Raw genomic sequence first — 23,223 nt, 5'->3', positions numbered from 1 at the left:
GGGTCCTCCATCCATGGAGTTTTCTAGGCAAGAGTAGTGGAGTGGGTTGCCATTTCCTTCTCCAGGGGATCTTCCCAACCCGGGGATCGAACCCGGGTCTCCTGCATTGCAGGCAGACGCTTTACCCTCTGAGCCACCAGGGAACCCTTCTAAGCCACCTTAAATTTGGGTGGGGGGGGCGGAAAGGGAAAAAATAAAATCAATTACTTAACAGTGGTTATGAACCAACTATTAAGACATAGTTGCTGTTTTCAAGTAGCTCCTAGTCTAGGAATAAAGATATCATATATGCAAATAACTGTGGGTAGAAAATAATAAATGCCGCTAAAGAGGTATAGATAAACTTCTATGAGTTCAGAGCTTCATACTATAAGAAATAGTATTGTTGAACTGATATTTTGAAGTAGAATGCAACAGATCAAATTAAGACCCGAAAACATGACAATGAAAGGCTTTCTATAGGGAGGAGCTGCTTGAGACTAGAAAAGCATAGAGGTGATAAAGAGCAGAATATCTGGTGAAAACAGTTTATATCTGACAGGATGGACTTGATCCTGAAAGGAGAGAGGACCACACGGAGGGGAACACTTCCCAACCCACACCTACCTAGTGAGATAGCCTTGGGAAGGTGACAAAGAGCTACATTGAAACTTGTTCAGGAAAAAATATATGGTGGGACCTCCCCGATTCTCCAGTGGTTAAGACCTCATCTTCCAATGAGAGGGGTATCGGTTCTAACCCTCGTTGGGAAGCTAAGATCTCACCTGACTCTTGGCCTAAAAACCAAAGCATTAAACAGAAGCAATGTTACCACAAATTCAATAAAGACTTTAAAAATGGTCCACATCAAAAAATTTTAAATTTGAAAAAAATACATGGGATGTCATGGTAGGTTAATAGAGGAGCAGGTACCGTGGAGAAGCCAAACAGACTGACACTTTGAGGATGAGGGAGAAGAGAAATTAGAAGTGTCCTGGGGCAGATTTACAGAACATCGTAAAGACCATCCTCGTGATGAGACGTGATCACCTTCCATTTTGAATGGCCCTGGAGTCTAATCCTAATCCTCTGAGAAAGGAAAATCACAGGAAAGGAGATGAGCACCTCACGCCAGCCTTTGCCAGAGCGGGCGGTGCCTCCATGTAGTATATGGAACCCACAGGTCATAAACCTCCAGAGTCTCAGTAATGGATCCACGTGACAGAGGTTCAAAGCAACCATCCACTCCTTGCGGAAGTCCAGAGATTTTTGCACAATCCAGGTGAATACACTTACCTTGTGCCTTTTCCTCTGGATCAAGTAACCTTTCCACACGGCTGGCCCTGTTCCACCACGCTGTGTCAGCCCAGCTGCGGAACTCAGCTTTCCTTTGAGGGCTCCAAGCCAACTGCCCTCACGTGATGCTGCTCACAGCCCATCTTACTGAAGGTTTGGGGGAACAGAGGGGTGTCGCGTTCCTGTAACAGAAAACAGATTCGAAGGAGATTTTAGACATGTCTGGTTTTTAAAAGCCTTCAGCCATCTGACAGCTAAGAATTTTTCAGAGGCCGTTTCACCTTATAGAGTGTCCAGTCTTGGACTATCTAGAAGGCTGCTCCCATCCCCATCCCCGACCGCCCATGTTTTCCTGTTCACTTCTTGCCGGCAAGATTTCAAACCCTTCCCATTTTACTATATGGAGTAACATTTCTCAGTCAAGGGTGGCTTTGCTCCTCAGGGATGATTCGACAATGTCTGGAGACATCTTTGGTTTTCACTACTTGGTGGAGGGGGTGGTCACTAGAGGCGCCTAGTGGGTCGAGGATGGCCACGCTGCTAAATACGGCCATAGTCCTACCTTGTGTGGGAAAGCCCCCCACAGCGGAGAACTATCTGATCCAAAAGTGTTCATAGAGCCGAGGTTGGAAAACCACCACATAGAGCAAATCAGTTCTCTCCAGCCTCCATATCCCAGACTCCAAGTCTCCCCATCTTTGAATGAACACTGCTCATGAGACGGTCCCCTTCTTTGAATGAAGGAGCCCCCAATTCTCACTACAACACTAAAGAACAACAGAGACCCTGAAATTTTTAAGGTGAGCTGCCCCTCTCAGAAAAAGTTGTGGTTTTGAATAGAATTTTTCCTTAATACGTATAAAGTTCTCATCCATACTCAACTCGACTTTCTCTGCCAGAAAGAAAAAGAGAGAAAGAGAAGAATGTAAATAGTGTGGGTGATTCTGTCCCACGTTCCACTAGAGCATATGCCCCAGAGGCGCGCAGGAAGGGAGATGTGAATCTGATGTTCCTTCAGTTGGTCTCCGTTCCTGAATCGCTCTCATAGTATGAGCAGCTCACCATACTGAGTGTGATTCAAGTGTTTAAAGATACATTTTTTTTTCATACAACACGGCCCCTAAATGCAAGCCAACTCCTCCATCAGGTGTTTAGCTGAGAAAACAGCAATCTGTTCCGACGCTGGAGGAAAAACTGGCTGAGTTGGATGCTATAGTAGCTTCGAATGCACATTAAAAGGGCCATATATGTTGTACTTTCCAAGTGAATTAAGAAATTTTTGAGGTATAATTTTCCACCTTGATCATTGGCTTTAGCACCAAATTCTATGTAAAAATGTAACTACCTGTTAGGAGAGTGGTGGTGAGGAAGTAGAGATCTTAGGGTAGAGATTTGAGGGAAGTTAAAGGGTGGGAAGATGAGATGGTTAGATAGTATCACCAACTCAATGCACATGAATTTGAGCAAACTCCGGGAGATTGCAGAGGACAGAGGACTCGGTGTGCTGCAGTCCATGGGGTTGAAAAGAGTCAGACACCGCTTAGCAATTGAACAGCAACAACATGATGAGAATAAAGAGAAAAGAAATTGTGAGCTAAGATCAGAAAGGCAAAGAAGTCTAAGAGAGCAATGTCGTGTCTATCCATTTACAGGGCCATATATTTGATAATTGAAAGGAAAAGCTTACTAATTTTATAAAAGGCAAGCTGCACCACAAAGAGCTTAGTTTGTTGCAATATTGATTTTTTAAAGACATTACTGCGCAATGTGGGTTCAAAATTCTGTAAACTTCCAATGTAATAATGCCTGTTGAATTGTTAACTCGCTTGTCTATGGTGTCTAAGGTGAGATTTTGCCATACTTGTCTTTTAACGTAACTTAATAAGTTATGTGTTAGCTTGTTTTTTTAATTAAAAAACTGCCAAGTATATGCCATAAATTCTAAACAGTTTTAAAATTATTAAACAGCAAGGAACAATGGCAGCTCTTGTGGGTGTACCTTTGAAGTCTGTTTCTATTGTGTGTGCAAGTGGCTTTGTGTGAAAACAGGTTAAAAAACAAGTGGTTACTAGTTATCTCTGTCTTTACTGGTGTATGTTCTACCAGTGGTCCACCCTCAATAATTTGAATTAGAGAATATTTTTCCAGTTGTTAAGATGAGACTGGGGAAAAGGAAAATTAACTCATAAATATTGCATGGGTCAAAAATGCTGTTTGAGGTTTGGAATTACTATAAATTCTATAGTAATCATTTTCAAAAATTCCCATTTTAATTAAATACAGTATTTTCAAAATTGTGCTATGGCACATGGCACAGGCATTCTCTGACTTGGGAACTTTCTGAATAATGCACTAAATAAAGGGGAAATTGTTCTCTGCTAAGCACTATTTTCAACACACAAAAAAAATTATAGTGCTTTTCATTTATTTGTGCACACATTAAGGATATAGATGGGCTTCCCTGGTAGCTCAGCTGGTAAAGAATCTGCCTGCAATGCAGGAGAGCCCGGTTCAATTCCTGGGTCGAGAAGATCCCCTGGAGAAGGGAAAGGCTACCCACTCCAGTATTCTGGCCTGGAGAATTCCATGGACCAAACAGTCTCAAAGAGTTGGACATGATTGAGCGACTTTCACTTTCACTTAAATATATAGAGACTTTGTCTGGACCTAATTGTTACCCCTTTTGTTGCTCCTGTAAAGTCAAATTTATGAAAATCAGTTTAGAATGGAGAATCACAGAAACTTAACACTGGATTGGAAATATTGGAATACTGAAAAGGGATTGAAAGACAATTCCCTAATAGGGTCCAGTTTATTTACCCATAATGCTACTAGAAAGAAAGTATCATTTGGATTCCAAGGAAAGAACAGATTAAAGTCAAGGTAATAAGTATTTGAGACAGAATTTGAATCTGGTTCAGTGGGATCCCCTGGTGGCTCAGACCGTAAAGAATCTGTCGGCAATGCAGGAAATCTGGGTTCAATCTCTGTGATGGGAAGCCACCCTGGAGAAGGGAATGGCAACTCACTCCAGGATTCTTGCCTGGAAAATTCCATGGATCTAGGAACCTGGCAGGCTACAGTCCATGGGGTTGCAAAGAGTCAGACATGACTGAGCGACTAACACTTTCAGTGGGATTCCCATCCATATTCTTTTCTCTACAACATTCTGCTCAGCTGGCTAACCAAACTCTATGATGAAATCAGTAATCTTGAATATAGGAACCATTAGGGTACAAACACATTCAAACTTACTATAATACTATATATACTATACTATAATACACTATAGGCTTATATTCTGTACAAATATTCTTATTCAGTACCATCTGAGTTAATCAGGGCAATGTACCAAAATCTCATGAAGTACACAGAATAAAGATGTATTTATCAGTTACATCACAGTCCAATGCAGTTTGGCAACTCTCCTTGGTAGCTTTCCTCCAAAGGTGATTCAGAGATCTAGTCTCCTTCCATTCTGTGATGTTGCCATCCCAGACTTGAGGCCTCCCAGGCATTAATAATAAGGGAAGTGAGAGTTGAGACAATCATTCATGAGTTTTATAACCAGTGAGTACATCATTCCAGCACACACTAGGATGCAGACTCAGGCATATGGACCCAACCTAAGTGCAAGGGAGGCTGAGCTATGTAGCCTTCCTATCCACTTGGAAAGAGACAAATGAAATTGAACTTGGCAAACTCATAGCCCTGTCACTTCCACACCATTTAAGGGAATTTATTTCTTCAAGTAGCAAAAACACCCACTGAATTTTATGGGAAGGTCAAAGTTCTGACATGGTCACTAGGTTACAGGTCAAAAGAGTAACATGTTCTTACATGCAAAGCTTGACTTATTAGAAGAAAACCTTCCTGGATGTTAATGGGAGGAAGTCAAGCAGTCAGTCCTGAATATCAAATAGCCCAGTAAGGAAAATAGCAAAAAAGAAGTGATCAAATAAGGTCAGAAGCCAAGCTTGGAGAGTGCTAAAGAATATGGGTAGAAGAGTGAGTGGGTGTATATGGTTTAGGATTAAGGGGATGTAAAAATATCATAGCTAACATTCATTGTTTACTATAAGCAAGAGTTGGGCTATTAATCCCCATAACAACCATATAAGGTAAGTTGTATTATTTTATAGGTAATGAAACTGAAGTCCAGAGTTTATGTAATTTACCCATAATCCCACAGCTAGTTGGAGGCAGAGCTAGGATTCAAACCCAGGCTAAGTCTGGGTCCAGGGTCTATGCTTTTAACCTTTGTTCTTTATTGCCACTCTTAAAGACAAACACTGCTGGATATCCTCTTTTATGTGATACCTGGTTTCTGACTGAGGGGCAACTTTTCCGAAGAAAACATAAAAGGCTGGATATTGAAGTTCCAATGTACTTTATCACCCACTGATTCATCAGGCTATATTGGGAGTTTCTTTTTCCTGATCTCATTTTCTCTTTGCAAAGTAACTATTTACTTAAAAGGCTACACAAACCAATACATAACCCTACTCCATCATCCCACTTACAGACCTCTGCCTTTGCTATTCCAGCTCAGAGGAAATCCTACTTCTAAATTCCTCCAGAGTAGAAAGTTCACAGCTTCCTTTGTAATCTGTCTCAATATTTTGCAATCTGAAAGCAGAGTAGATATATGGCATTTGGAATGTATAGGAAATCAGAAAGTTTTCATCAAAATTCTGAGAAGGCCAGTAAATTCAGAATAGCAAATGAACCAAAATGGCAAAATGTATGCTTTCTGCAGACCCTTCATACCTAAAGAGAAGTTGACAAATTGATCTGGGTGTTATCTTTTTCTTTCTCCATTTTATCTATTTCGAATGCAGAATTACTGCAGACTGGAGAAGAAACACTACTGATTTTTTTTTTTTTTAAACAATCCTTCTTCCTTGGCCCTATGTGATCTGAACATCTTTCAAGAAAATGTTGAATAGCCCCTGAAAGCAGGGGTAACATTGATAATAGTTAATGACCTGTATGGACTTTCCTGAGGGCTAAGCAGGTAAAGAATCTGCCTGCAATGCAGGAGATTGGTTTTGACCCCTGGTTGGGGAAGAGCTCCGGGAGGTGGAAACGGCAGCCACTCCAGTGTTCTTGCCTGAAAAAGCCCACAGATAGAGGAGCCTGGTGGGTGATAGTCCATAGGGTTGCAGAGAGTTCTTTGAGCAACAGAGCACAGTACCGCAATGACCTGTAGCGTCACACTGATCAGTGGATACCAGCCAATCAGAAGGAGCCAGGCTGGTGAGCAGAGCCCAGCTGCCCTGGTGTCGACCAACTGAACATCAGGCCTACCCTTCACCTTGTTCCCTAGTGTTCTGGCAGGCAGGCTAAAGGAGATTGTGATCCCCTGCAGATTGGCCCTGTGCTAACATACACACCAAGGACCACATGCCAGCATGCTCGCTCTCTCTCTCTCTCTCTCTCTCTCTGTCAGACACAGGTTAAAATCTGAGCATTTCTGGTTTTCCATGGAATAGTATAATTTGCATTTCAAACTGCTGATTTATATTATATAGCTGAAATTCTTGTTATACTTCAATGCTTTTTGGGAGATTGATTTCTACTGGATACATTTCTTCCCACTCTAAAAAAATAATCATTAATTGGATCAAGGTGATTCTGCAAACTTACCATGGGTCTCAGTGAAAGATGAGCCTATCTTCACTAGATTATTTAGTTACCTGGTTCTGCCATCTTGGTTTATTGCAAAAGATGCCCCCCACCTTGACTTTGAGGGTATAAAAGGTGATCACAGCATCTACATCCCACCCCCTGACCCCATCGAACATTTCTTGCACCCCTCCTTAACCATAACCTTAGGTCTTTATGACACAGTTAAAGCCCTGTCCCATTTTCTACTTGGGCTTTCCAAGTGGTACTAGTGGTAAAGAATGCGCCTCCCAATGTAGGAGACACAAGAGACGTGACCCTTGGGTCAGGAAGATCTCCTGGAGGAGGGCATGGTAACCCACTCCAGTATTCGTGCCTGGAGAACCCCATGGACAGAGGAGCCTGGTGGCCTACAGTCCATGGAGTTGCAAAGAATCAGACGTGACTGAAGAGACTTACCTCGCATTTCCTACTCTGCTCATTGGAACTGGCTGTCTCTTAACAAAGACTGTTAATTGTCCCCTGTATTTATTTACCCCTTCCTTTTAGTAGAACTCCAGTTTTAGCAGGGAACATAACCACTTAACTTTCTTGAAAATTGCTCTGGTATCAAGATGTAAACATCTAGCTGTGGCAAGTGGGGAATACTGTCTAGATAGTTGCTGGCTTCTTACTGTGGTGGCTCCTCTCACTGCAGAGCAAGGGCTCTGGGGCACACGGGCTTCAGTGGCTGTGGCCCCCAGGCTCTAGAGCACAGGTTCAATAGCTGTGGTGCGTGGGCTAAGTTGCTCTGTGGCATGTGGGCTCCTCCTGAACCAGGCACCAAACCCACATCTCCTGCATTGGCAGGTGGATTTTCATCACTGAACCACCAGGGAAGCCCCCAAAATGTTTGTTTTTTAATGTAAAACTGTGGATATGATTCTAATGACACAGCCTCCACCATATAGATAAGGACAACACTCTGCAGAATTGGGGAGCATCAAGGGACACGGGGTTCTAAAGACCCCAGACAGCAGAACCACCTATCTGCCCTGGATCACATTCGTTTTTTTCAATTTCACGTAAGATAGAATTAAATTTCTTTCTTATTTGAGCTACTGTACTGTGGGGGTGTCTTTCTATAGGAATGTCATCTATACCTGACATCAGAATATATGATATACCTAAAAATTATTTCTAGGCTAAAGGTCAATATATTGACAAATGAAGTGAGCCAGATAATGGCTAAACACTAGATTCTTAAGCCCTCTCATTATGACCTGAAATTTCCTGTCCCCCTAGATTCATATGTTGAAACCTTAATCCCCAAATATGATGATACAACATATGAACCCCCTAGGTTCATGTGTTGAAACCTTAATCCCCAAATATGATGATAATCCCCAACTGAGTCTATTGAGCAAATGAGAATATTCGCTCAATATTCTGTAATAGCCTAAATGGAGAAAGAATTTGAGAAAGAATAGATACATGTATATGTACAACTGAATCACTTTGCAGTACACCTGAAACTAACACAACATTGTTAATCAACTACACACACACACACACACACACACACACACACACAGAAGTCTGTTCTTCAGAAGAGAGTCCTCACTCAGCCATATTGCATCCTGATCTTGGACATCCACTTCCAGAATTGTGAAATGTAAATTTATGCTATTTATAAACTACCCATTCTATAGTATTTTGTTATCGGAGCCCCAGCAGACTAAGATACCTGTCCAAATTGGACTGAACACTTGTCTCTAGGATTCGAGTCAAAATACTTAACAGTGCATACAACATGGGCCAATAGAACTAATCAGAAAAATTCTGGGAATGACTTAAGATCAGCATGCAATGATTTTTATATCAGCCCTGAATTTCACTGAGGCTATTAGAATTACTTGGACTAGGAAGAAATATGATTGGAAAGTGACCCAAAAAGCAATACCATTGAAATGAACTGGACTTGAATTACTCCTTTGCAAGGATCTGTAGTTTCCTAGGTGGGCCGTTCTCGTGGTGCTGAAGTCATCTTCATTCTTGAGAATCTCTGACAGAATAGTTTGACTTTTATTATTTCATTTATTTTTCGGCTGTGCTGTGTGCAGTCCTGCTCTAGTTGTGGTGCTTGGGCTTTTTATTGCAGGGGTTTCTCTTGTTGCAGAGCACAGACCCTAGGGTGCGTGGTCTCAGTAACTGTGGTCCCCAGGCGTGGCTGCCTTCTGGCATGTGGGAGCTTCCCAGAGTAGGGGTCGAATCTGTGTACCCCACAATGGCAGATTCTTAAAACCACAGGGCCACCAGGGAAGTTCTGAATTTTAAATCCCTGCCCTCAGTGAAAACCATGAGTTGGGACTGGGATCATCTACCAGCCCCTCTTTGGATGTTTGGAAATATTAAGAACTCATTCCTTCTCATTAAGATCTGTGTCTGAAAATGCATCACTCAGGGGCTTCTAACAATGGAAGTACTACTCCCAGTTGATAAGAGACAACCCCTATATTCTTGTCGCCCCTCCCCTTCAACAATAACCCCTAACAAGAAATAGGAATGTATCACACTCATGCAATATTTTATCCTTCTGCAGCAAATATGACAAAATGTTCCCACCTCAAGGAGAGTGGTGGCTACATTAAAGCCTGTTGTCATTTTTGGTATACATGAAATATTTTATGAAACATTTGTAAGCTTATGAAATATGTTATGACTTATAATACTATAATTAAGTATTAATATAACAATATTAAAGAAGCAGTAAAATACTGTAAGTAATTTTCACAGTAGCAAAAAATAAAATGAACTCAATGGGCTACCTGACTTTTGTATGAAGTCAATGTTTACCAGGTTAAGGAAATCTATTTTTTCATGTATCTCTTAGTTTGTAGAATTTTCAATGATGTTTGTCCTTCTTTCTGAACTGTTTTCACAACCTATGGATAAAATAATGCTCCAATCAAGGTCTATTGTGAAGTACTGGATTGGTTAAAAAGTTCGTTCTGGATTTTCTGTAAGATGACCAACCACCTTATATTTGGCCAACCGAATATAACAACAAAATTCCTCACAAGGACTATATTCCACTCTTCCTTTTACAGTCTTGCTCACCCAAGATCAAGTTCAATTTAAGTGACACTAGGAATGCAGTTTCCCCACTCCAGTACTCTTGCCTGGAAAATCCCATGGACGGAGGAGCCTGGTAGGCTGCAGTCCATGGGGTCGCAAAGAGTTGGACACGACTGAAGTGACTTCAGTAGGAATGAAGTGCATTCAGTAGGAATGCAGTTTTATTATCTTTCTGTCAGCTTTCCTTGATTATTCTTCAAATTCATCTGTCTAAATTCAGGGGTTTCATCTCTCTTGATTGAATTACATTTTTCAACTTCTTCAGTTCAGTTCAGTCATTCAGTCACATCTGACTCTTTGCAACCCCATGGACTGCAGCAAGCCAGGTTTCCCTATCCATCACTAACTCCCAGAGTTTACTCAACCTCATGTCCGTCGAGTTGGTGATGCCATCCAACCATCTCATCATCTGTCGTCCCCTTCTCCTCCCACCTTTGATCTTTCCCAGGATCAGAGTCTTTTCAAATGAGTCAGCTCTTCGCATCAGGCAGCCAAACTATTGGAGTTTCAGCTTCAGTATCAGTCCTTCCAATGAACACCTAGGACTGATCGCCTTTAGGATAGACTAGTTGGATCTTCTTGCAGTCCAAGGGACTCTCTAGAGTCTTCTCCAACACCACAGTTCAAAAGCATCAATTCATGGGTGCTAAATTTTCTTTATAGTCCAACTCTCTCATCCATACATGACTACTAGAAAAACCATAGCTTTGACTAGACAGACCTTTGTTTGCAAAGTAACGTCTCTGCTTTTTAATATGCTGTCTAGGTTTGTCATAGCTTTTCTTCCAAGGAGTAAGCATCTGTTAATTTCATGGCTGCAACCACCATCTTCAGTGATTTTGGAGCCCCCCAAAATAAAGTCTGTCACTGTTTCCATTGTTTCCCTGTCTATTTGCCATGAAGCGAATGCTTAAACTACTGCACAGTTGCACTCATCTCACACACTAGTAAAGTAATGCTCAAAATTCTCCAAGCCAGGCTTCAGCAATATGTGAACCGTGAACTTCCAGATGTTTAAGCTGGTTTTAGAAAAGGCAGAGGAACCAGATATCAAATTGTCACCATCTGCTGGATCATCAAAAAAGCAAGAGAGTTCCAGAAAAACATCTATTTCTTCTTTATTGACTATGCCAAAGCCTTTGACTGTGTGGATCACAATAAACTGTGGAAAATTCTGAAAGAGATGGGAATACCAGACCACCTGACCTGCCTCTTGAGAAACCTGTACGCAGGTCAGGAAGCAACAGTTAGAACTGGACAAGGAACAACAGACTGGTTCCAAATAGGAAAAGGAGTACAACAAGGTTATATATTGTCACCCTGCTTATTTAACTTATATGCAGAGTACATCATGAAAAACTCTGGGCTGGAGGAAGCACAAGCTGGAATCAAGATAGACGGGAGAAATATCAATAACCTCAGATATGCAGATGACACCACCCTTATGGCAGAAAGTGAAGAGGAACTAAAAAGCCTCTTGATGAAAGTGAAAGAGGAGAGTGAAAAAGTTGGCTTAAAGCTCAACATTCAGAAAACTAAGATCATGACATCTGGTCCCATCAATTCATGGGAAATAGATGGAGAAACAGTGGAAACAGTGTCAGACTTTATTTTGGGGGGCTCCAAAATCACTGCAGATGGTGAGTGCAGCAATAAAATTAAAAGACGCTTACTCCTTGGAAGGAAAGTTATGACCAACCTAGATAGCATATTAAAAAGCAGAGACATTACTTTGCCAACAAACGTCTGTCTAGTCAAGGCTATGGTTTTTCCAGTGGTCATGTATGGATGTGAGAGTTGGACTGTGAAGAAAGCTGAGCGCCAAAGAATTGATGCTTTTGAACTGTGGTGTTGGAGAAGACTCTTGAGAGTCCCTTGGATTGCAATGAGATTCAACCAGTCCATCCTAAAGGAGATCAGTCCTGGGTGTTCATTGGAAGGACTGATGCTGAAGCTGAAACTCCAATACTTTGGCCACCTCATGCGAAGAGTTGACTCATTGGAAAAGACCCTGATGCTGGGAGGGATTGGGGGCAGGAGGAGAAGGGGACAACAGAGGATGAGATGGCTGGATGGTATCACCGACTTGATGGACATGTGTTTGAGTAAACTCTGGGAGCTGGTGATGGACAGGGAGGGCTGGTGTGCTGTGATTCACGGGGTCACAAAGAGTCGGACAGGACTGAGCGACTGAACTGATGGGACTGGATGCCATGATGTTATTTTTCTGAATGTTGAGTTTTAAGCCAACTTTTTCACTCTCCTCTTTCACTTTCATCAAAAGGCTCTTTAGTTCTTCACTTTCTGCCATAGGGGTGGTGTCATCTGCATATCTGAGGTTATTGATATTTCTCCCGACAATCTTGATTCCAGCTTGTGCTTCATCCAGCCTGGCATTTCACATGATGTACTCTGCATACACGTCAAATAAATAGGGTGATAATATACTTCCTTGACGTACACCTTTCCTGATTTGGAACCAGTCTGTTGTTCTATGTCCAGTACTAACTATTGTTTCTTGACCTGCATACAGATTTCTCAGGAGGCAGGAAAGGTGGTCTGGTATTCTCATCTCTTGAAGAGTTTTCCACAGTTTGTTTTGATCCATACAGTCAAAGGCTTTGGCGTAGTCAAGCAGAAGTAGATGTTTTTCTGGAACTTTCTTGCTTTTTCAATGATCCAACGGATATTTGCAATTTGACTCTGGTTCCTCTGCCTTTTCTAAAACCAGCTTGAACATCTGGAAGTTCACGGTTCACATATTGTTGAAACCTGGCTTGGAGAATTTTGAGCATTACTTAGCTAGCATGTGAGATGAGTGCAATTGTGCAGTGGCTTGAACATTCTTTGGTATTGCCTTTATTTGGGATTGAAATGAAAACTGACCTTTTCTAGTCCTGTGACCACTGCTGAGTTTTCCATATTTGCTGGCATATTGAGTGCAGCACTTTCACAGCATCATCTTTTAGGATTTTAAATAGCTCAACTGGAATTCCATCACCTCCACTAGCTTTGTTCATACTGATGCTTCCTAAGGCCCACTTGACTTCACACTCCAGGATGTCTGACCCTAGGTGAGTGATCATACCATCGTGATTATCTGGGTCATGAAGATCTTTTTTGTATAGCTTTTTGTATTCTTGCCACCTCTTCTTAAGGAAATTAAATCATACAATGTTGACGTCATTTCTTAATAAAGCAATGAAACTGTTATAGAAGTAAACAAGAAGATTGGCAAGGCAAGTATTAGTCACTCAGTCATGTCCGATTATTTGTAACCCCGTGAACTATAGCCTGCCAGCCTCCTCTGTCCATGGGATTCTCCATGGGAACTTCCTGACTCAGGGATTGAACCCTGGTCTTCCTACATTTCAGGAAGATTCTTTATCATTTGAACCACCAGGGAAGCCCAGGAAGCCTGGACTCCTGACAAAAATATAGGCAATCTCCTCACATAATTGTTGGTTCAAAACTAGGAACAACCACTATGACTTTGTCAAAAGCTTATCACATCTGATTAAACTAATGTTCTCTTCTGATCTGCTGAAACCTGAATAAAAGAAAAAGCATCAGTTCAAATCTAACTCAAGAGTCAGGGGTTCATCTTCATGACACACTCAGAATAGAAGAAGAAAGCTGATCTGAACTTGACCATGGTATGTTATGTTCAAAGGTAATTGAAGGAATGTGCACTCCCAGATAACCAAAGTTAGTGCCTTCAGATAATACAATAGTAAACTAATAGGTACTTTAAGAGCCTGAAAGTGGTAAAGTACTTCCCAAATACTTATTCAGAGGAAGAATTTAGAGGTCATGAAAAATCACTGTAGCACTATTTACAATAGCCAAACCATGGAAGCAACCTAAATGTCCATTGACAGAATAATGGATAAATAAGATGTGGTACATACATACAATGGAACATCACTCAGCAATAAAAGAAAATGAAATTTGGTCATTTGTAGAGACGTGGCTAGACCTAGAGTCTGTCATATGGAGTGAAGTAAGTCAGAAAGAGAAAAGCAAATATCACGTATCAATGCATGTATGTGGAATCTAGAAAAATGGTAGAGGTGAGTGAACCCATTTTCAGGGCAGGAATAGAGAGGCAGATGTAAAGAACAGACATGGACTGGGGGGCAAAGGGGGTGTGGGATGAAATGAGAGATTGGGAAGGACACATAACACATTACCAGGTGTAACAGAGACAGCTAGTGGAGGCTGCTGCAAGGCCGGGGGGGGGGGGGGGGGGCGCTCAGCCCAGTGCCCTGTGATGACCTAGAGGGTGGGACGGGGGTGTGGTGGGAGGGCGATCCAGAAGGGTGGGGATGCATGTAGACACAGAGTTGATTCACTTCATTGCACATCAGAAACCAGCGCAACATTGTAAAGCAACTATATCCCAATTAAAAAAAGAAAGAAAAAAAAGAGGTCATGATAGATCAACATATGGTCCAAAGGCTGTGGAGACAGAGTTCTCCCTCAGCAACAGCTAGCCAGCCTCTGGACTCCAGTGATCGCCTGACTCTGAAGACCCATCCCTGCCCCTTTCAACAATAACTGACACTTCCTTTCTTTAGTCCCCTACTTCCTGCTTTTCATCCCTCCCTCAGGCCCACCCCCCTCCCCTCCCCGCCCCCACCATCAACTGCTGCCAGCAGTAAGGTAACCTTGCAAAGTAAGCAGCCTGGGGCAATTGCTTCTTTTCCATATTCTAGGGTGTGTGTGCAACAGGCTTAATTGTTTCCCTCTTGTCTGACTCTTTGTGACCCTATGGATCTATGGATCATAGCCCTCCAGGCTCCTCTGTCCACGGGATTCTCCACACAAGAATGCTGGAGTGGGTAGCTATGCCCTCCTCCAGGGCATCTGCCTCACCAGGGATCAAACCTGCATCTCTTAAGTCCCCTGCATTGGCAAGTGGGTTCTTTACCACTAGCGCCATATCTGGTTCTCAAAGAGTAGTTCCTAGAGCAGCACCAGCAGCAGCTCCCTGGGAACTTGTTAGAAATTCTCAGGTTCCACCCCATACCTACTGAACAGGAAACAGGGGCCTAGTAAACCTTTAACAGACTCTCGCAGTGATTCAGATGCATGATAAAACTTGAGAATCACTGCTCTAGCAAAGAGAATTCTTAGAAGTTTGAAGCCCTTGAAGACCTTAGGTTAAAGCTCTGATTCTTGAGGGACCTCAAAATCCCTTTGTAGTGTAAGAAAGATCTTGAATCCTAAGAAGAATCAACTTTGAGTTTTCTATGACAAAACTCTGGAGGTACACATTTAACACTTTTGGGGAGCACTTGCCACGTCCAGGTGCTGTGTTAAGTTCATATCCACTTATGGTATCAGTTGTCTCTTGTTACAAATGAGGAAACTAAATTTAGAAAGACTAAGTAATTTGCCCTGAGTCATATGTTAGTAAGCGATGCAGCCAGCATTCAAAGCCATGCAAGTGGATTTTACTGTACTGTTTGATTTGCTGTATCTGTGAAAAGAGGTAATGAAATACAGCTCCAGGCTGAAAGTCACTGATTAGACTTTTCATTCAAGGAGATTGAGCCTCAGAGCTCTTGCTTTTACCTTGGGCTTTTTGAATTATCTGAAGAAGTTAGTGTTTGCTTTAATTTCTCACTGAAGGTGAGAAATGGTTATGATTAATAATCTTGACTTCCCTACTGGATCCCTAGTTTATTTATTAACACACTAGTAGTTGTATTCTAGGAGTATAATCACATGATACCATAGAAATAACATAAAACAGATAAAAGATATGTGTATATGATCTTACAGTTTGTTCCTTGGCAAACTGTTATTGAATTACAACAATATTTGTTTACAAATAAAGGTAATTAAAAAAAGTTTATTTTCAACAAAACTTCAGTTAATATATTCAAATTAGAAATAAAGCCATGTAATTTATAAAAGAATGGAGTAGTAGCATATATTGATGTAGTTATAAAAATAATTTTCCTGGATTTTTTTCTTTTGAGATACATAATTATTCTGAAAATATGTACTTCTTAAAAATCAAAACAACATAAAAGTTACATATATAAATGTATTAGAAGAATCCCAAGACTTTACTTAGGTGCTTACTTGATCCTTTATATAAGCTAGCAATCTGTACTGGCAAAAGTGGCATTGTAAGTCTACACAGTTTGACTAAGAGGACATGGTTCTACCACATTTATAGTGAAGGTCATTAAAAAGCTTTTTTTTTTTTTAAGTGATGAACTAGCTTAAATTTCCAAATACTTTGATAAAATATTAAAGTCTAGCTATAATTAGCACTAAGCACTTCAAAATAGATTGTGGTTTAAATATTAATAACTGATGTGACCTGTACCTTCCATATAAAAGATGTTGATACATGTTTCATTTCTGCACATGGGTATTTAGTGTCCAAAATGTATGCACTAGGAAAACCATGTCATGCTCTGTGAAAAACGATCAACACTGAAAGATTTGCATCTGGAAGGGGTTTGTGCAGGGCAAGCGGAAAGGGTATCTACTTCAGTTTTTATGACGGCTGCACGTTTTGTTGAAAAAAAGTCCTACCAAGCAAGGAAGAGGTAGTGAACTGGTACCCCCACAAGGATTAGAAAAAAAAAAACCCCAAAACGCAATATAATAAAAATATCATTTGATCTAAGAATGCCTTCATTCCCCACCGTGCCAGCTAGATGAAGTGGAAATACTCAGCTGCCTTAGTTGGGACAAACTCAAAACATGGATTAGGTCCTCGAAATGAGCAGATGACCTCTGGATAGGATGATTCAGTAGGCTGCTTTAATAATGTACCATGACTTCCCTAGAACAGAAACCACTCAGTTTGGGGAGACTGCAGGTGAAAGGGAAATTTGACACTTGCAGAGCTTGGTTTTAGTTTGCTTTGTAATACATTACCCACAGCAAATTTACCTCTATCTTTAGAAATAAAGATGACATCTGTCATGAAGCCTCTTACATTTTTTTCTATCTCCTATTTCCAGTGTCATATATCTGACATGTGATAACCTCCCTTTAGAAACTCAAATGTTGGGGACAAGATTTTATTCATTTCAGGTGCCCACATGGCTATTCTTGACCTACTTGCAAATACATGACAAGATCCACTGCACATTCTCTTATACTGAGGTTTCTGTTTCTGACTCTGAACACACCTTTCAAGCCTAAAATCATCTTTATTATACGTACCTAAGCATCAGAAAATTAAACCTTAAAAATCCACTCGGCTTCATTTTAAGTAGATACCTTTCTACCTGCCGTTGAGGCATTAACATTTTACGTCACAAGAAAGCATCTTTTTTGGTTTGGTTTTCAGAGCAAAACATTTAAATCTTGAAGCATTTTGTTTCTTTGCAAACATCTTTGTTAGAATTTTTTTTTTTTTAAGTGTTGATCAAAATGTTGTCTTAGTTGTTACTGACAGCTGTTAAAATGCTGCTAAAAATACAGCGCCGACTACTGAAAAGCAAACTGCTCCTGTGAAGTCCTAATGAGAAATTCTAAATGAGTTTTTCATCAAGTTCAGCAGAGACTCTTCTTTCCCACCCCCTGACCCACTGTACTGTTTCACTTTTCTGTGGTTGTTATTGCCCATAATATCAGAAAAGCAGCCGGATGCATAATTCTAATGAGCTCACAAACCAGGCAGTTATTTATGTAAGATTAGCACAGTTATTTAAAGGTGATGAATTTCCTGCACTAAACCAAGAAAAAGAGGAGAGAAGGAATTGCAAATATCTTTATTTTTATTAAAATACACGGCTCTGAGTCCCCCTCCCCTTTTCAACCACTGTACATTATTTCTAAATTTAGAACATCAGTGTAGGCACAGTGCAATCTGATTTGCCTCTAATAATGTTGCACACTAATTGTGATGCATGTTCTGTTTGGTGCTCTGTCAGCTCAAAATCTGGTCATCGAGATGGATGAGGTTTGTGTGTTTTCTGTTTAAAATGACTGCAAATGAAATTAAGGTAGACAGATGAATAGTTAGGTAAACAAATATGGAAATTAATGAGTAAGCAAAGCTAATAAAAATATTCCAAGTAGTCCAGAAACTTGAATTGGGTCTATTTTGGGAATTAACAAACTCTGATATGTTTTGTATTTCTCTTCTGGTCCACAATTTCTTATTTGCTTGCAATGTTTATAAACTGTAACATGTGTGTGTTTCAATAAACAAAGAAGAAATTCTATTTTATATTATTCCCCTATTCATCTTTTCTCTGCAACAGCGCCCACCCTAGCCCCGCCTTTCTCTCTCTGACTCTCTCTGTCTTTCTCAACTCTTCCTAACAGCTGGTAAGAGACAGGGGGAAAAAAACTTAGCTTTTTTGAAAGAAAAAAAAAAAGTGCCAGCATGACTAGGCTTATTAATGAAGTTATCTATGTCCAAATGCTTAGCCTTTAACTTTTTAAAATTATTGAATACAATTAAATTATATGCTACTTAATGGGCTTTACTTTCCTACCAGTAAATAAAGATCTAAAGGAGATCTAATACATTTCAAAATATATTCATGGGGGGGGGGGGTTGCTTATCATTTCATGGCTTTAACAACTCCATGCATTTTTGGGGTTTTTTTTCTCCCCCCAGTGTCAGCTGTTGGATGAAGTGAGATTTGGATCAGAGATCTAAGGGGTTGCTCTGCTAAAGCTGAAATAAAGAGCAAGGGAGGATTTTTTTCCAGTACAAACTTAGATGATATTAGGCTTTGTATCTGAAGTTATATAATAGAGGATGTGATGTCACATATGTAAATTGCAAACGCTGAGTCGTGCACTTTAGGTAGCAAATCTCAGGGAGCTTGACGCTAATGGGTTGAGGGAGGGAAGTGTCCTGTGAAAGGAGACTGAACAACCGTCAGAAGGGAAGCGAACTGATGCTTGCTTCAAGGTTTCAGACTATTTGGCAGCTCTAAGTAGTCTCCAATAATTTGGAGATGAAGTTAAGGTCCTTTTCTGTGCTTTTACTTTCTTAATATTTATTTTTTCTTAAAAGCACATTTCTATCCTTTTGCGAAGAAAAATATATCTAAAAGGATCAAAAGAACAAAGTTTGTTATGAGCTTAAAAATCAGCAAGTAATGACATTTCCTAGATGTACATTTTCAAAGTTGATAGGACTCTTTATTTACAAGCATTGGAACCAAGAGTATTCCGAATAACCAAAAAACCCTGCATCTCCATCTTTGGTGGAGTCTCTCAGAGACAGCACTTGTGGGGTGACTCCCCAGTGCCACCTTCTCGCCAAAGATTTTATTGTTTTCCTTCTAGGGTGGCACAAGACCACCTCTTACAGCCAGCAAAAGAAAATAATTGTTCAAAAGTTTGGGCAAATACTCAAATATCCAAAAATAAAGTTTTGCCTAATATTAATGGCAAGATCCCCTAATATCTCTGTTGAAGGATAAGAGAAATTGATATACATGGGCATATGGATGTCCCCTTATGCGATTCTGGTATGCAACAGTTTCAAAAGAATATATGTAAATGCTTAAAAACTCAATCTCAGTTTTATAATACCAAACTGCTTTAAAGCATGAAAGATTACAATCTGAGATTGGACAGAAGGAAAACGCAGGAAGAAATCATCTAGATTTCTAAAATGTTGCAGTTACAATAACCCCACATTACATCAGAATCTGCTCCCTGATAAGTTGTCCATAATAAAATTACTGATTAAAATAGTGGAGGAGCACCTAGGTAAACAAAGTTTAAGGAAAATCATTTTGTAAAGGGGAAAGGAATAATCAAATGCCAGATTTATCAATTTTGTAAACTGAACTTACATTATAAAGATTACCTTAAAGGAGGGTTCGTTATCTCTAACATTTCATTAGGAAAAATTTCAAACCCACAAAAAACCCACTACCTAGATTCTACTAGTATATAATGCCTTAATCACATTAACTATCTATCCTTCTGTCCATTTTATCAACTCATGAGTGTCAATTCATCCTATTTTTGATGCAGTTCATAATTATTTTTCAGTCAGTATACTTGTACATGGTGGTTCTTTTTAAAGTTCATTGAATATTTACTATGTTAATTTTTTTTTCTTGATTTCACCTAAACATAATACCTTAAGAATTTGACCTTCCCTACACCTAAGGAAACAAGCAAAAGGTTGTTCGCCACGGGCCAAATGCCACTTTAAGAACGGGGGAGTGCCGGCAGTGTGTGGGTGACGCCGCAGGGGGCAGCTGGCGGCTGGGGCCGTGGGCATGCGGGGCTGCGATGGTTTTAACAGGGCAGTCCTGCGTTTAACACGGTGGGAAGGGATGACCAACTTCCACAGTTCCTTAGGAAGAAAACGGGGACGGCGCACAGCAGAGGGCAGGGGGAAGGAGTCAATAAAACCTGTAGGAAAAGGAGTGTAAAAGCCGGGACAGGGACCAGTGTGGTCAGTTTCTGGAGTTTAACTGAGTCATAAACGTCCAGAACAGGGGTCGTGATATCCACAGTGCGTCCCCCCTACCCAAAATCTTCCACTAAGGCTAAGTGTAACGGTGAGATATTAGTCTGGGGCTGAAGCGTCCCTCCCACACGTGAGAGCTCGTGGACACGCGCGCGCGCACACACACGCACACACATTTGCCCTAATGGGGGTGATCTGTGTGCTTTGCGGGGGGGCGGAGGTGTGGGACTTGGGGAGAATCCAGAGCCGGGAGGCGCAGGCGGCTCCGCAAGGCAGCCGGAGCCAGAGGCTCCCGGGATCGCGGGTCGCAGCTCCCTCCCCCGCCCCGCGCCGCGCCGCACCGCGCTCCGGGGCGCCGCCGGCCGCCCTCCCGGCTCGGTCGCCCCCCTTTCCCGTTCGCGTCTGCGTAGGTGTCCGCCGGAGCGGCGGGAGGGCGCGGGGGCGCGCGGGGCGGCGCGGGGGCGCGCGGGGCTCGGCGCGCGGCGGGGGGAGGGGGCCTGGCGCTCGGCCCCGTCCTCGCCTCGCTCCGCGGAGCGGGCGGCGTTGGCCCGGGCGCTGTCAGAGCTAGGGGACCGGCGGCGGGCGCCGCTGCTCGCCAGTCTCCCCCGCGCGCAGACACCCGGTCCTTCCTCGGCGTCCCCCCCCACGGTGGGGGTGGGGCAGAGGCGCGGCGAGCCCGAGGGAGAAGGGGGGTGGGCAGCGGAGGAGCAGGAAAAGAAACTTTTCCCTCCCGCCCCCCGCGCATGGTCCCTAGCCCGCGTCTCCCCTCCCGGCGGCTGGGAACTGCACCTGAGGCCCGGGGCGCGAGGTCAGGGCTGGACTTTGGGGAGTCGTGAGGAGGGGTGTGGGGTGACGTGCACTGGGGTTGCGTTTGCCATCGGCCTCCCCGCAGCCAGTGGCCAGGGTGGGGCGGGGGCCACGGGCGCCCCCGGCCCGGTTTCCCACCAGACGGTGGCCGGACGCTCGGCTGCCTGCTCCTGCTGCGGAGGGTGTGACCCGGGGAGGGGGCCGCGGCAGAGGGCTCCCCCTGCGGCCACCCCCCTCAAAACACACACTCACACGCTCTGCCGCCCGAGCTGTCACCGGTCACCCCAGGCCTGGGGAGGGGGCGCGGAGAGCCCGCTGCGGGGCGGCCGGCGCAGGGTCAACCCCCCACAACTTCCCGGCTCCCGGGGCAGCCGCCGCCGCCGCCCGGGAGACCGGCAGCCCCGAGAGAGGGCCTGCCGCCTAAGGCCCGGCCGCCGCCGCTGCTGGGGGCGGGCGAGCGCCCGCGTCCCCCTCTGCGCGATTTGGCGCCGCCGCCTCGTCTGCTCCTGCCGGGTAACAACACTACGGCTCTATTGCTCTACCCACCGTCAGTAGGACGACTGCCGGGAGTCTCTTCCTCTCCATCCTTACCGCCGATCTGCTAGTATTGGACTTGCTGGCGGCGGCGGCGGCGGGAGCCTGGTTGCCCCCACACAACGCCCGCCCCGCGCCCCAGCCTCCCCACCATGTCCTAGAAAAGGTGAGTGTACAGCGACAGTCACTGGGCGCTGACAGCGGCGGGAGGGGTCCGGGGAGCGCAGGGCGGCCCCGGGAAGGCATGTTCCGCGCAGAGGGCGCGGGGTGGCGAGCCGAGGTGGGCTGCGGGATGGAGACGAGGTTCCCACCCGGCCGCCTCCGGGCAGGGTTGTTGGGCGGCGGGCGAGCAATCGTGGCGGCCGGTCCCTGCAAGATTCTAACCTAGATTTTGCAAGAAACTGAGATCCAGGGCAAGACTGGCCCTCCGTAAAGGTGGTAAAAACTTAGTAAAAGAGACACGTCCATTCCTTTAATAATGAATAATTTGGCAGCGCAGCCGGAGCCGTCTTCTCCTCGGGTGCCCGGGCGCTAGGTCCAGGACTCCCCTCCTTCCTGCCCACCGTCTGCGCTCGGGCCCGGCAGCTATCGATGCCCGGCTCCTTGCTTGGCCCGGAGAGCGCGCAGGACCTCGGGCCCCGCGGGAAAGTTGGGAGACTTGCGGGGACTCCCGGCTGCGGGGGCGCTGGGAGCCGCTCAGAACCGGGGACTGCTGAGCACAGGAGTCGGGGGTCGCAACCAGTTCTTGTGCGCCGCCGCCGCCTCTCCCGCGACCAGGGAGTTCCCTACCTGGAGCGACTGAGAGTTCGAGTCTTCCTGGGTTCGGGGTCTGGAATCCCGAAGCTTAATTAACTGTACGGAGAGGAGGGGCCTTTGGGCACAGGGTGAACTCCCTCCCCCCCACTTCCGAGTTTGGCTGGTGCGGGGCACGGGTGAGGCGGGAGGACGCACAGCTGCCGCCGCCGCCGGGCTGCGGGTCGCCAAGGGCCCGGGGACCAGATTTAGGTGTGTACGTCACCGGTGCTGACTCGGGGCCAGTCGGGAATATAAAACGGAGCCTCATACTCCGAGCCTCAAAGTCCTTAGAAATCAAAGTTAAGAAGCCCATCCTTTTGCTTAGTAACTACAGCCCTGGGGTGGGCGGGAGGAGAGTCGAGGTGGAGGCGGTTGGAGGGAAACCGAAATTTCTTCTTGCAGACGCTTGATCCTTAGAAAACAGTTTTGTTTCCTTCCCCGCTCCTGTTTGTTTCTCCCAATGACGTGCACCCCTTCCCACCCATTATTAAAAAGTGACTATCCTGGATGGTCAGCTTTCTTTCAAATTGAACTACTGGAAAAATCCAATACGAAAGCAATACATACAATAAGGAAGGAGTGCTGCAGCTCTTGACCCCGCCAGAGGTGGAGGGGTGGGGAGGGGGGTGGGAGAGAGG

The 23,223-nt window shown here is 43.8% G+C and overlaps 1 long non-coding RNA gene and 1 other non-coding gene across 2 annotated transcripts in view; both read right to left on the bottom strand.

The window, feature by feature from the left end:
• Positions 1–22,897, bottom strand: part of LOC136145824 (uncharacterized) — a 64,440-nt gene extending 41,543 nt beyond the window's left edge. Inside the window, exons 1-2 of the long non-coding RNA XR_010658855.1 lie at positions 22,580–22,897; positions 1,276–1,457 (exon numbers count right to left, since the gene is read on the bottom strand). This is a non-coding gene — a long non-coding RNA (uncharacterized lncRNA). The remainder of the gene's footprint in view (positions 1–1,275; positions 1,458–22,579) is intronic.
• On the bottom strand, positions 72–143 carry TRNAC-GCA (transfer RNA cysteine (anticodon GCA)). The gene has a single exon. It is a non-coding gene; the product is annotated as a tRNA-Cys (tRNA).
• Positions 22,898–23,223: the final 326 nt, after the last annotated feature.

Source organism: Muntiacus reevesi, chromosome 13, assembly GCF_963930625.1.
Source record: "Muntiacus reevesi chromosome 13, mMunRee1.1, whole genome shotgun sequence".
NCBI lineage: Eukaryota > Metazoa > Chordata > Mammalia > Artiodactyla > Cervidae > Muntiacus > Muntiacus reevesi.
The sequence above is the reverse complement of the archived record's forward strand: the minus strand, read 5'-3'. Positions and strand labels throughout refer to the sequence as shown.